A 13,696-nucleotide genomic window follows, 5' to 3' on the forward strand; every position below is an offset into this window, starting at 1 on the left:
TCTGCCTTGAGGCTTGTAAATTGCTTATGGTCAGTAGTTTATTACTAGTATTGGGACCTCTTTAGGAAATGACTATTTTCAGAGATGTTCTGTAGGGGTAGTTGGCTTTGGATTCTGTCATCCCAAGATTTTGCCTCTTCTTTTCTTAAAGGAACTTTTTTTTTTTTTTTTTTTTTTTTTTTTCAAAACGAGAAACTATGGAATTTCTTTTTTGGTACTGGGAGTCAAACTCAGGGTCTTGTGTTTGCCAGGCAGGAGCTGTGCCACTGAGCTCCATCCCCAGCCCTGCCTCCCTCAGTTCGGTAGGAATGAAGGGCTGCTGCCTGTTTGGCCCAGCATCCAGTTCTTATAGTTCTGTAGTCCAGAACTACAGGATTGTTTGTGCCCCTCAGACAACTGAGGTGGTGGTGTTCAAAGAAGATCAGTTGATGCCAATAACTCTGTCACTTTGGCTAACATAGTACAATCAGCTATAACAACTGCAACCAACACAGCCAGGAAATGATAAACTCTTATGACCAAGGACATGCCTGCTTTAATCACAGGTATGAGATTTGTAGTTACACAGCCATCTATAAGGCAAAGCAGAATATTATATACAGTAAGTATATACTCAGTAGAGCAATTTGCCCTAAAGGGAGAAAATTTATTAGGGATACCAAGAAAATATAGAAAAATAAAAGAGAGATAAGAAGACTGAAGTACAAAGGGAGATTACCAGGCCTTAGAAAACGAGTGATAAAACAGGAGCAAAAAGCAGGACCAAAAAAGAGAGAAAAATACAAAAGCTGAGAACAATGTACACAGGCAGGAAAAACAAAACACAAAGACAAAAAGTTCTCTGACTTTAAACCTGTGGCAGGCCTCTGCGGTCTGTGGTCTTATTGCAGTGTCCAGTGCAGAGAAGACAGTGGAGGCACTCCAAGCCCAGCTGCGTGCTGTCAGATCCCAGCAAGCCTGCAGTAGTGTTTCGGGCCGCTGAGTTAGCTAGAAATACTATAGGCAGGGAGACAGGGCTAGGTCCTGAAGGAGCCAGTGCAGGAGCTCAGATATCTTGCAGCTAAGGGGAGACAGGCACCTCCTGCTGTGGGCCAAACCTCAAGACAAAAGATCAAACAAATACATCCATAAGGACTGATGTTCTAAATAGCTTCTTAGCACCCCGCAGAAGTCAGGAGTCACCATTCCAACCCCCTAGGGAAGATTCACTGCTCTCTAAGAATGCCTGCTTTCTAAGTGGCTCACTTCCCCATTTGTCCCCAATTTAATGAATTTACCTGAACTATTAATCTTATTGGTTAACCATAGTTCTGCCCTACCTTATGCCCATCTGCCTTGTGAGTTCCCAGTTTTGCCCACAAGTCCATCTCATCCCATGATTTTCCTCTATAAAAGTCCCTGGGAAAGACAGAGTCCCACTGCTTGGGACTCCTCCTGTCTCTCTCAGACAGAAGCTTGCTTTCTCTCAATAAATATATTTTACTCTTTACCTCTATTGTTCCTAAAATTTACTCTTTGATTTTAGAGAACACGAATTCACCTTCAGCCGGTTGTACCCCTTCCCAGCCATAATGTGCAGTATTGCCCTTTCTGTGGCTTTGGGGAGCAGTTGAGGAGGATGACAAGGGACAGATTCAAGCTAAAGCCATGGATGCTGCCTTACTTGCTCCAAGGTAGGGCGCATGCTTGGGTCAGGGTTGACAATCCCCTTGATTAAGCTTTGCACCTCTTTGGAGAAGTGCTGGGGAAACTGGTATCGCCCCTTTAGAGCATTCTTTGTCAACTGTGTTTTGCTCCTCCTGACATAGTAGGTCAGGAGTTTCACTCCCCTATATCATTTGGAGGTCTTCCACTGAGATCAGCCAGCTTGGTGCATGCTCCAGTATCTTAACAGTATTGAAAGTATGGCTCACATCATGAGTCACTTAGTTAAAAATGTTCACAGTATGTTGTACATCTAAGAAAGCACAACAAATACAACATATTATGGACCTTTTTTTTTTTTTTTTTTTTTTTTTTGTCCCAGGGATTAAACTCACAACTTGCAGTTGTCAAGCAGGCACTTATGCCACTGAGCTAAATCCCTAGCCCAATACTACAGACTTTTAAAACTAACTGTGTGGTCCTTGAGACAGTAAACTGTCTGCATTCAAGGCCTGGATCCACCTGAAACTGCATGTACAATTCAGGTGAACTTACGTCTTGGCTTGCTGGCCTTAAGAACAGTAAGGATACCCTAGCAATAATTAAAATCTGTTGTGACTGTCACATCTTTTGTCTTTTTTTCCTTTAGATCACCTTATCTCCTAGGTTACTGAATTAAACAGTGTATGTAAAGGTCCTGGAGGAGTGATGTTCCATCAAGTGTCACACATGTATTTTATTTTAATTGTGGTTTTTGTTAATCTATGTTCAAGCAGAGGTAGGAAAGTTTATGTTCACGTATAGAAAAATCTCTTGCATGTGTATTTCAACAAAAGAATATGTAATAGAGCAGTAACTCACACTTATTCTTAATAATAAAATAAACTGATTACTATGTGTACTGTTTCAGGCACTTAATAAAGCCCAATATAACACAATACAAACCGTACTGATGCCACTGGATATTAAAGGAATTAAGCAACTGAGCTACACTAGACTTCATTTCAGCATTTTAGATCCTTTCAAAGGACTACACTTGAATGTATTTGCACGATGACCACTTAGTTCTTTATACTCTGACCTTGGTTAAGCCCAAGGTCAGCCCAGTTATGTTCCTTTTGTTACCAGGGTTCTCCAGGTGATCAGGTGACTGATTGCTCCACTCCTGATTGGTCAGCTTCCCAACCTGAAGAAGAATCTTGCTTGGAACCTGTCAAAATCCCACCTCCATTCCTCCTCCTCAGCCCCACATCACAAGCATCGCAGCAGTATGAGTCAAGGCCTCTCCAGGCAAGAGACATTTGACTCTGAAACTCAGGAGAGTGGAGACTCTGCCTACTTGCAGCCAAAAGATTATTCCCGTGAACACATGGACCACTATGCCCCACATTGTGATCACAACCACCGAGATGAGACCCACGGGAGCAGTGACCACAGACACAGAGAATCTCGACACCGCTCCAGGGACATAGATCAAGAGCAGGACCACAATGAGTGCAACTAACTGCAGAGCCATCACAAATCCAAATAGGGATGTTTACGTCCGCCAATGACCTTCGCCTTTTTCTGCTTTTTCCATGGTTTTGTGTAATAGCACAAACAAAACTTTTCAAGTCTACCCTCAGTCATGTGACCCGTCTTGTATATTTTGTATTGCTGTTGCTTCAATAGCAATGGCATGAAATTAAGAGCATTAATTTCCATTTTGATTTTCCTAAGTGCTATACACATTTGCCTGGTGCAGCTGCAGTCCTCTGGTTTTACACTAGACCCTTCAGAAACTGGTTTGGGTAGCTGTTACTTGGGAAAAACCTGCCATCCCAACAATGTTAGTGTTTCAACAAATATAGGTGTATCCAGCAATCGAGAAGTAACACAGATCAAAAGTAGAAATTGTTTCTCCAGATTTTTAATACTGAGACACCTGATGAGCATATTCATTTATTTATTCATGGACCACTGTTTCTTGCTTGTACCTCTGGCTGACTAAACTAGGAACAGATTCAGTCTTGCAAGATTGTTGCAAAAAACAGAAAAAAAAATTCGTCTTCTACTTGAAAAAGCCCATCTAAATTTAAAAAATATAACTATTCTTCCGGGAGAACATGGCGGACAGATAACAGCAACTACCGGAGGCTCTCTGAAAAACTAGGCTCAGAAGCCAGGTATGGTGCGGACTAAAGAGACATAAGCAGGTGGAGTTATGCTCTGCTGACTCAGGAACGAAGTCGGCTGAGAGAAACCAACTTGGAATGCAGTCCTGGTGCTAAAACAGGAACAGAAAAGCCTCTGCTGGACCCCGCGCCATTGGAAGCCTCGAGTTGGGTTTCCCACCGCGCGGTGGCTGGCTGCCTCCATATTGGCTCAGGAAGGAGAGAGACACACGGAAACTCTGAGAACGGGAGTCTGCGAATGGAGTCGAAAACAGGACGGGCAGGGAGGCATGTTCTGACTTGTGGCGAGGTCAGTGAGAGAAACTGACACTCCACCACAGTTTGAGTCCAGCGGACTTTCTGGGCCCGAGCAGTCCTGCGGGAGCAGGGCGCGGTGGTGACTCCAGCCACACATTCCCCTCTCGGGCGGGATTGGTGAAAAGTGCCTGGCCTGCGTGACGCTGCTGGCGGACCCCGTAGGCTGGGCCAACCCAGATCCCAGAGCCCGAGGGAGGGAGGGAGGGGCGGGCCCCGCGTAGGCTGCCTGGTGCGCAGAGGTGAGTGGGAACACCTAACCGGCGCAATTCAATCAGGCTGTGGCTGACAGGGAGAGAAGCTGGGCCTCTCATATAAGCTTGCATATATAAGGAACAGGGAATATGGGAAGAGGCAGCAACAAGAAAGGCTCCTCGGCCCCCAACTCTGAGAAACAGGCAATAGCAGACACCGCACCAATAGACATAAAGTGCCATATAGAGAGCCTCATAGACCAATTCAGGAATGAAGTTATCAATGACCTGAAGCTAGAAGTATGCAAAATTGTTAGAGAAATGCTAAGTACCACCCAAGAAAAAACAGATGGTGGAATGGAAGAAGAGAAAAAGAGGGGAGAATTGTTTGATGGAGATAACAGGGAAAGTAAAGAATACGTGAAGCAGGTTCAAAGGGACTACCAAGAAACTAAGAAGTCTATAGAAGACTGGCATAACAGCTTGAAAGAAACTAAGGACAGACTATCTGAACTGGAGGGCAGACTTGTAATATGGGAGAATGAAATGAAAAACTTCTTTAAAATAATAAAGAAACAAACAGCAATAATACAAAGACAAGAAGATGATAAGAGGATCCATAACTTAAGGATTAAGAACATAAAAGAAGAAGTAGGGACACAAACAAATGAACTACAAAAGCTACTCACAGAAATAATCCAGGAGAATTTTCCTAATTTAGCAAAAGGTAAAGATACTCAGATGTATGAGGCATACAGGACCCCAGCTACCTACAACCCAAACAGAGCAACACCCAGGCATATAATAATAAAAATTCCAGAAATTCAATACAAGAACAGAATATTAAAAGCTGTCAGAGACAAGAAACAGACCACTTACAAGGGAGCACCCATCAGAATTACAGCAGATTTCTCTGCACAAACCATCAAATCACGAAGAGCGTGGGGGGAAATAATTCAAGCTTTGAAAGATAATAATCTCCAGCCAAGATTGAGATATCCTGCACAACTGTCCCTGGAAATTGATGGAAAAACAAGGTGCTTCCAGGATAAAGAGGAACTGGGGGAATTTGCAACCACCAATTCAACTCTAGAGAGTGTATTACAGGATATTCTAAAAAAAGAAAAATACAAAGAATCCAGAAATAGTGGAGGCCACAACAAATGGAGCAGAGAACAAAGTGAAGAAGACAAACTGACAGCTACTGACAGAATAAGAGCTCAACAGAAATGAGGCAGAGAAGATTGGATGATAGGAACAGCTATTTTGGAGAAAATGACATCTTAATAGGTAATACTGATTTAGTATCATCTTGTTTTGAAGTCTCATCTAGCTTTTGTCCTTCTGTCTCCAATGGTCTAAATAGGTTGTATCTTACTGGATTTTATTATGTATGATAGTATAAGCAAAAACCTTTTAAAGACAAGGAGATTATACAGAAACCATTGTTCATTTTCTGTTAGTTGATTCTAAATACTCTGTAATGCTGTCATTCTCTTAAATGGTTTTACATTGTTTTGACATACTTAATGCTACAGTATACGAAGTTGTACTCAAGTATTTCAGGGAAAGAGACAATATGGTAACTACTTTTAGGTCAGGATTATCTGGTGGTGAAACACTATTCTGCTTAAATGTTTATGTTTTGATCTGCGCTGTTTTGTTGTTATGCCCTCTTTTATCTCAATCTCCACTCCATTATTTACTTTTTTATTTTTATCCTTTTAATTAAAGGAAAAAATAGCAGGATATATTATAGTAACCCACTTTGACTTTCCATTACCTCGATTTAAAGCCCTGTATTACTCTCACCATCTGGTTTTTAACTGATGTTCCCCTATTCTGTTTTGCTGGATAGTATCAGGTTCGAAAATTTAGGCATCAGCTGTGAAGATAATGAGACTCATTATAATGCCCATTCTCATTGACTTTTATCTACTTTTGAAGACCTACAATGTCTCCAATGTTTTGGTTTTGTCGGTTTTATTCTTTACTGTTTTGTTCAATTGTATTATAACTAATGATATAGGCAATTCTATTAGAGATAGCGGGAGGCATTATGGTAACCATTGTTGATCACCTTGTATTATGTTTTCACATTATCTATTATGTCCACCCTTTTGACTTGACCGATTGTGTTCTGTTATGTCCCATTTGGTTTTACTCTCTTCCAAAAAAGTAATAAGAACCTTGGGAGCAATGAAACCCAAATTGTACAAAAGAGAGGAAAAGAAAGTGCTCTAAAGTATATAATTGCATGTATATTTAAGTGTATAAGATAGAAAATGATATCAGAGTTTTATTGGATCATTGAACAGAACTGTTTGCAGTATCATTGATGGAATGTCCACTTTACAAGCTTTAATTTTGTGACTTGAACAATTATTTCTAAGATGACAATATGTAATCCATTAACTAGTGATTTCCTACTGTTCATTTTTTTTCTGCAAATCTGTATAACTTGTACCCTTTCTCTGCTTTTTTTTTCTTTTCTCCTTAAATAGAATTTAAAAATAAATAAATAAAAATAAAACAATAACTATTGTGCCCAATGTGACTGGTGATTATAGAGATAAAATACAAGTTCTTGCATGTGCTGTGGATATCTGGGAGACTATGCCGCACAATTACTTTTGTTACCTATGAAAAGGCCTTTTTTTTTTTTTTGTTAAGTATGTAATTTCAGTAAAACAGTGGCCTGCCATGTGGGAAATGGCCCACCCTGGGACAAAAAAAAAGCAGTGTGCCATCCGGATAAAACCTGCCTCTGATCCAGAATGCCAAAACCATGTTTTCCTTTTGTCCCACCCTAATTGGACAACCAGAGATGAGGAGGTTCCTTATCGGTATCGCCAGTTCTTCTCAGTAGCCATTAGGGCACCCCAGAAAACCCACCAATTTGCCCAAGAGAGCAGAGGTGAGGCAATTGGCTCAACAGAGACTTATTAGTCTCCCTCGGGGTTTTTTGAAAAGAGTGCAAAAGCCCTATCACATTTATACACCAGTCGTGGCTAAAAATGCAAGGGCCATTAATATTGCCTTTGTAACCCAGTCGGCCACTGATATTAAGCAAAAATTGCAAAAGTTTGAGAGATTTGAGGAAATGCCCTTCAATCAGTTATCAGAGGTTGCTTAAAAGATATTTGACAACCGGGAGGACCCTAAAGACCAGGCTTAAGAGGTTTCTGCTGGGCAGAAAAACTGCATTGGTTGTTGGACTTTCCATAAAAAAATAAAAATAAATGACTCTTTCCTCCCAGCAGATGCAAGCCATCCAACAGATTCCAGTGCCTGTGACTAAAAACCAAGTGCAAAAATTTCTAGGAGCCATAGGACTGATGCAGAGTTTGGGACCCTGGCAGAGGCCTGTTGCCTATCTTTCCAAGAGACTTGATTATGTGGCAGCCAGATGGCCACCTTGTCTGTGGGTGTTTTCCTCGGTAGTCATCCTGATAGAGGAGACACAAAAACTGACTTGTGGACCAAAATTCTTAATTGTCTCCTCCTATTCGCTGGAGACTCTCATCAAGCCTCCACCGGACCAATGGCTGCCGAACTCCCAAGTCATGCATTATCAGGCATTACTTCTAGATCTGACTACCATCAGTTTCAAGGGACAGCGGCTTCAAACCCTGCTACTCTGCTGCCTGATGATGCCCCTCCTTGCCCCTCCACATCTGTATTGGGGACCAGACTTGACAGATGAGCCACTATTCAGAGTTCCTTTGTATTTCTCCGATGGAAGCAGTTAAATTTATCCAGGTAAGTGGGTCGTGGGAGCAGCCATTACTACAGACTCGCAGATTCTATGGGAACCAAGCCTGGAGCCAAAAACATTGGCCCAACAGGCTGAACTCATTGCCCTCAGTGAGACCTCAAGTTGTCAGTATGCATTTGTTACTGCCCATGTTCATGGGACCATTTATAAAGAATGGTGCTTATTGTCTTCTGGGGCCAAAAGATTAAAAATGTTTCCCAAATTTTGGACTTGTTGGCTGCCATCTGGATGCCAGGAAGAGTGGCTATTATCCGCTGTAGAGCCCATTGAGCAGGAGATGGCCTTGTTATATGAGGAAATAATTTGGCAGATGCTACCACCCACAAGGCAGCTGTAGAATCAGTGGGGATTTGAGATAGCCCTGACATTACTGCATTCCCACCTACTTTGTCAGAGCCTATTTGCACTTGAAAAGACTTGCATTTGGGGACTAATATCAAAGCTTGCCCAGCCTGTGAGCCTCAGATGCCCTCAGTGCCATTTGGTGAACCCAAAGCAGCCACTCACTAAGTGGGACTATGCCTAGAGAACACTGGAAGGTAGACTTTACAGAAATGGGGAAGCCTGGACTTCAATGATATGAGTATTTACTTGTAATGGTTGATAGTTTCACTGGATGGATAAAAGCTTCTTCTACAAAATCTGAGTTAGCTGTGATAGTCAAAAAGCTCTTATGTGAGGTTGTCCCACAATTTGGCCTCCCCTTATCCATCGGGTCTGAGAATGGCCTGGTTTTTATGGCCCAGATAACTCAAAAACCAAAGCCTTGCAGATCAATTGGAAACTCCATTGTACTTACTGCCTTCAAAGTTCAAGACAAGTAGAAAAGATAAACCAGACATTAAAGATGGTAATTACTAATGGCCTTAGAAACTGGTGAGAACCAGGGAGTCTCCTTCCTTTTTTGACCTCTTGCATGCGCAATGTACCCTCTATGTTACTGATATTTCCCCTTTTGAGGCTTTATATGAGAGAACTCTTCTTATACCTAAGATTTCTGAGGAAAAATTAGCTGATTTAGCTAATCAAGATCTTATTAAGTCTCCCCAAACTCTTCAGGGAGTTCTGATTTCCACCCACCGGTTATTTTAACAACACCATCCTCCACCTGCAGCCCACTGAGAGGACAAACACCCTGCTGTAGAGCCTGAGTCGCCGGTGCTCATCAACAGGATTCACCATGGATCTCTTGAGCCATTGAAAAGGTCCCTACATTGTAGTCCTCAGCACTCCAACTGCTATCAAAGTAGCCAGAAAGCCTACCTCGATGCATCATTCCCACTTCAAGCAGGTCCTGGCTTCCAAAGGTGATCAACCTACAGATAAGTGGACTGCCATTCCCTCCAAGGACTCTTTAAAGCTCAGGATTGCCAAATGTAACTAATAATCTTATGTTCTCCCTTATGGAGACCCCAAGGAGGCCTCTATCTGGCTTTTAAAAAATTGTTAATTATGTGACAAAACAGTGAATTTAAATGTTGGTTTTCTTTCTCCTTTTGGTTAACAGCTTTAATAATGACAGCTGCAAGAAATTTGTTAATCTTCCTATTGGGCCTTGTATTATACACAGATTAGTAAACTATGTCCAAGGTTCAAATTATACAGCTTATGATTTTAAAGACGCAAGGTTATAAACAAGTACCTATGTCTGAAAACCCATGAGCCAATGATTTGGTGCACTGACTAAAATCAGTGGGGAAAGCTGTACACTAGCTAAAAGAGCTTTGTTATGTTTGTATTAAGCCAAAGTACCTGTAACGCCACCTACTGTTTTGTATGCAATTCCCCCCCTCTGGGTGACCTAACTGATATGTTAATCAATGCTCCCTTCTGTAAAAAATTGTAAATCCCGGGAACCTAACCTAATTGATATGTTAACCATTGTTGCCCTCTACTAATAACAGATGTGGTGCTAAAATCAGCTGACAAAGAATTAACTAATGCTAGACTACTCTGTCCTCTGCTAAGGAAAACATTTCCTTAGCAGATTTCCTGATCCACCCCCATAACCCCTTTACTTTGTAAACTCTGCTCTCTACAAGAGGCTAGAAAGCTTTAAGGAGGACACACAGCTTTTGCAAATTCCAACTGCACTGTGTTACAGGGCCCAGGATAAAATAAATCAGCGCTGCTTTTTGAAAATAAAAACATGTCTTGCCCATTTTTGAACTTGAGTTTAGGCTTTGGGGGGCTTGTTTGTGGATTACAAGATTTAATGGCATATTTTTATTATTTTATTCTTTCACATGTTATATTAGTTGCTAAAGTTACTGGTATTCCTTGCTTAACTATATTTAGACAATAGCACCACAGATGATAATAGAACACCCTCAACAGTCTTTAATATAAATTTCTATTAAATGGTTCTCTTAAATGAAATCTAGTTCAGACTTAGAAAACTTACATGCCTACAATAAAACATGGGACTCGTTCCACCATTTAAGATGCACTAGGCTGGTGGCCATGCTTCCGGACTTGAAGGACAGGTTTCACTGAGACAGACTGGCTCTGATCCTCCTTTATCCTCCAGAGGAATGTCAAGCCTGTTCTGCTTCAGTTTCCTTTGTTTCACTTTACCTCTTACTCTCTTGCCACTTTACATTTTCCTAATAAAGGCATATAAAAGTGGGAGAAACTCTAGATTATTCCAACCTTTTCCTTCTGAGTTAAGCCCATAGAAAATGAGCATTTGCTAATGCCAAGGACAGGGAAGTCATCTTAGATGAGGGACACATACTCCATCTCTGAATCAGATGAGACATCAGAATTGTGCCTATTCAGGAGAATACACATGAAAGCTGTGTCCCAGCTCAGTGTTCTGGGCAAATCTCCTTTGGAAATTAAACCCAAGACACAGTGGGGAGAACCAGTTTCCATGTGGCAATGGAAGCAGCTATCCTTAAAAGCAGCACACATAGGGGACCTAAACCTATTTAGAATAAGGAGACTTTCCAACCTCTCAAATTATGGACTTAAAAACCTTTATTATAAATTGATAAAGAAGTAGGTAATGATCTTGCTCAGTCTTTTAATTATCCCTCATAGAATTTTGACACACAGTGGTCACTGTGCCAGCTAATTATCCTTATAGCGACTGCCACCCTCAAAATCAGAGGCTAGCTTTCCCCAGCATCTGTTTGGTGAATCCCCATGGAAGCCAGTGGCCAATGGAGTCAACAGAATGTTGACCAGACAGGCAGCTGGATTCCTTTTTGGAGACTGATGTCTGGTTATCTGAGGCAATAGAAACTGAGAACTGAGGGTTCCTGGCCAGAGTAACACCCTGGTTGTCACCCAACATTTCCTCAATGGACATTTGCTCATGACCATTTAAAATCTCCTCTTTTCTATCATTATTATTTCTCTGCTAGTAGACTAAAAACATTCTAAACTTTTCAATAGATCTTCAGATCACTTAAACTACCCGTCCCTTCAGAGATTATACTGAGGTAGCTTGCAATGATTGCTTACATTCCATAGCAGCTACTAGGGAAATGATTTACCTATGTTAATTAAAAGTAAATAGACTTGAGCAATTATTTCTAAGATGACAATGTGTAATCTATTATCTAGTGATTTCTATTTTTTTGAAATTCGGTGTTACTTGGACTCTTTCAGTTTTTTTCTTTTCTCTTTAAATAAAAGTTTTTTCTTTTGTCTTTAAATAAAATTTTTAAAAATGTAACTAGGATATTTTGTGTGACTAGAAGACTGATGTGCCTCTTTCTAACTTAAAATGTGACTGCTAGATGATAATTTATAAATTTAACCTGTGAGCTTCAAAGATACAGAAATCTAAATGAAGTATAACCTTGTCCTGTTACGAAGAAAGGTTACCTAGATAAGTGAGAAACAAATGTCTGGAGACTCTTGCCCAGATTAAGGAGTAAGGCTCCTCCAGTCAGTTGTTCTATCTATCTCTAGAGGAGAGTTACTCTAAAAAACCTGAAAAGTACTCTACCACCAATTCAACTTTTAATGTATGCTCCCTTATAATACATGCTTACAAAGTCATGCTTCCTTCATTAAACATTCTTTATGGAAACAAAACTCACGAGCTATCTAGCAATATAGGATTGTGTGCCAGGTCCAGGGTGGATAAGCTGACAGAATCTATCGTCCATTCTCTCCAGAGGGCATTCACCTGCCCTGGAGCAGTTTCAACCCAAGAGACACATGGGGAACATCTATCAAATAGGAAAAAAAAGGACATCTTATTTTAACTCATTTTATGCATTAACTAGATAGCTCAATATCACTCATAGCTCATCAAACGGTACTTAGTTCAATGCCTGGGTACAGAAAAGGTTTCATACTTATGCCTTGCTTTTACTTTATAGACATGGACAACAAAATGCCAAAGCCCCTTCTCCTTTGGAACACATTCTTAGGCACTAGATGTTCAAGCCTTCCATGTTGAAAAAGATCCAATTGGTATTTCTCTGCATGAGTGTGTGGCCTACCTACCCCCTAGAGCCTTAGTGGAATACAGAGGTAAGTATTAATTATGATCCTCTTTTACAACCAGAGACATACCATGACAAGCAGGAAAAATGGTCAGTGTTGTCCTACATTCAGACTTTCTATGCATTGAGAAATATTTCTTATTTATACTCTAAATGTAAATGTTAGCCACAGGAAAACTCAGCACTTCGGGCCCTTAAGGCATCTTCTCCCCAAGAGCAGAAAATTGCACCTCCTGAACCTTTAGAACCTGAGGACAAAATAGCCTTAATCAAATCCCCCCCCCCTTTTTTTACTGAACCTAAGGTTTCCCCCACCTGCCCTTCCAGCCTTAAGGATAAAGCTTCTAGGCCAGCTGTAATCCAGGCTTCTCCAGGACTATACCCATCCTTAGCTGAGTTTAAGCAAGCTCCTCAAGGGCAGTATCCTTTGCAGGGAGTACATGGATGATCTGGAACTTCCAGAGTTCATGTACCTTTCTCTCTTGGTGACCCAAGACAAATAAAATTAGATCTTGGCAAATTTTCAGATGAGCCTGACAAGTACATTCAGGTCCTTAGAGGACTTACTCAGGCATATGAAGTAGGTTGGAAAGATGTAGTGTTACTCTTAAATCAGACATTCACTTCTAGTGAGAGACACGCAGCATTACAGGCTGCTATTGCCTTTGGATATGAATACCATATTGTCAATTTTAGAAGGCCAGAAGATAAAGGGAAATAACTTTAGCAACTAGTTTAAATTTAACTTGTGCAAGAATAAAATAATAAAAATATGCCATTAAATCTTGTAATCCACAAACGAGCCCCCAAAGCCCAAACTCGAGTTCAAAAATGGACAAGACGTGTTTTTATTTTAAAAAAAGCAGCACTGATTTATTTTGTCTTGGCCCAGCGACACAGTGCAGTTGGAGTTTGCAAAAGCTGTGTTCCCACTGGATCACAAACAGTCCCTATGCAAGACTCTTACTTGGCCCACAACCAGGTGGGTGATTGGATTAGAAAATATTTCATTCTTGAAGGCTGAAGAAGAGTGAGAACTAAACCATTCAATTATTTTAAGTTATCAGTTATTCAACAAGAAAAGAAGGAACAATTTTCTGCCTCCTTAGATGGATTATGAGAGGCATTGATAAAGCATACTTCTTT

The 13,696-nt window shown here is 40.8% G+C and overlaps 1 protein-coding gene and 1 long non-coding RNA gene across 2 annotated transcripts in view; one reads left to right on the forward strand and one right to left on the reverse strand.

Moving 5' to 3' along the window:
- The window catches only part of LOC100722388 (abasic site processing protein HMCES-like), a 54,160-nt gene extending 52,500 nt beyond the window's left edge, over positions 1-1,660 (forward strand). Inside the window, exon 7 of the mRNA XM_063237962.1 lies at positions 1,526-1,660. The gene's annotated coding sequence lies outside the window, so the exon portion shown is untranslated. The remainder of the gene's footprint in view (positions 1-1,525) is intronic.
- Positions 1-13,696, reverse strand: part of LOC134473506 (uncharacterized) — a 56,855-nt gene that overhangs the window by 19,324 nt on the left and 23,835 nt on the right. The window lies entirely within an intron of this gene.

Source organism: Cavia porcellus, unplaced genomic scaffold (genome assembly GCF_034190915.1).
Source record: "Cavia porcellus strain 051 isolate PalLab524CR breed Dunkin Hartley unplaced genomic scaffold, mCavPor4.1 scaffold_27, whole genome shotgun sequence".
NCBI lineage: Eukaryota > Metazoa > Chordata > Mammalia > Rodentia > Caviidae > Cavia > Cavia porcellus.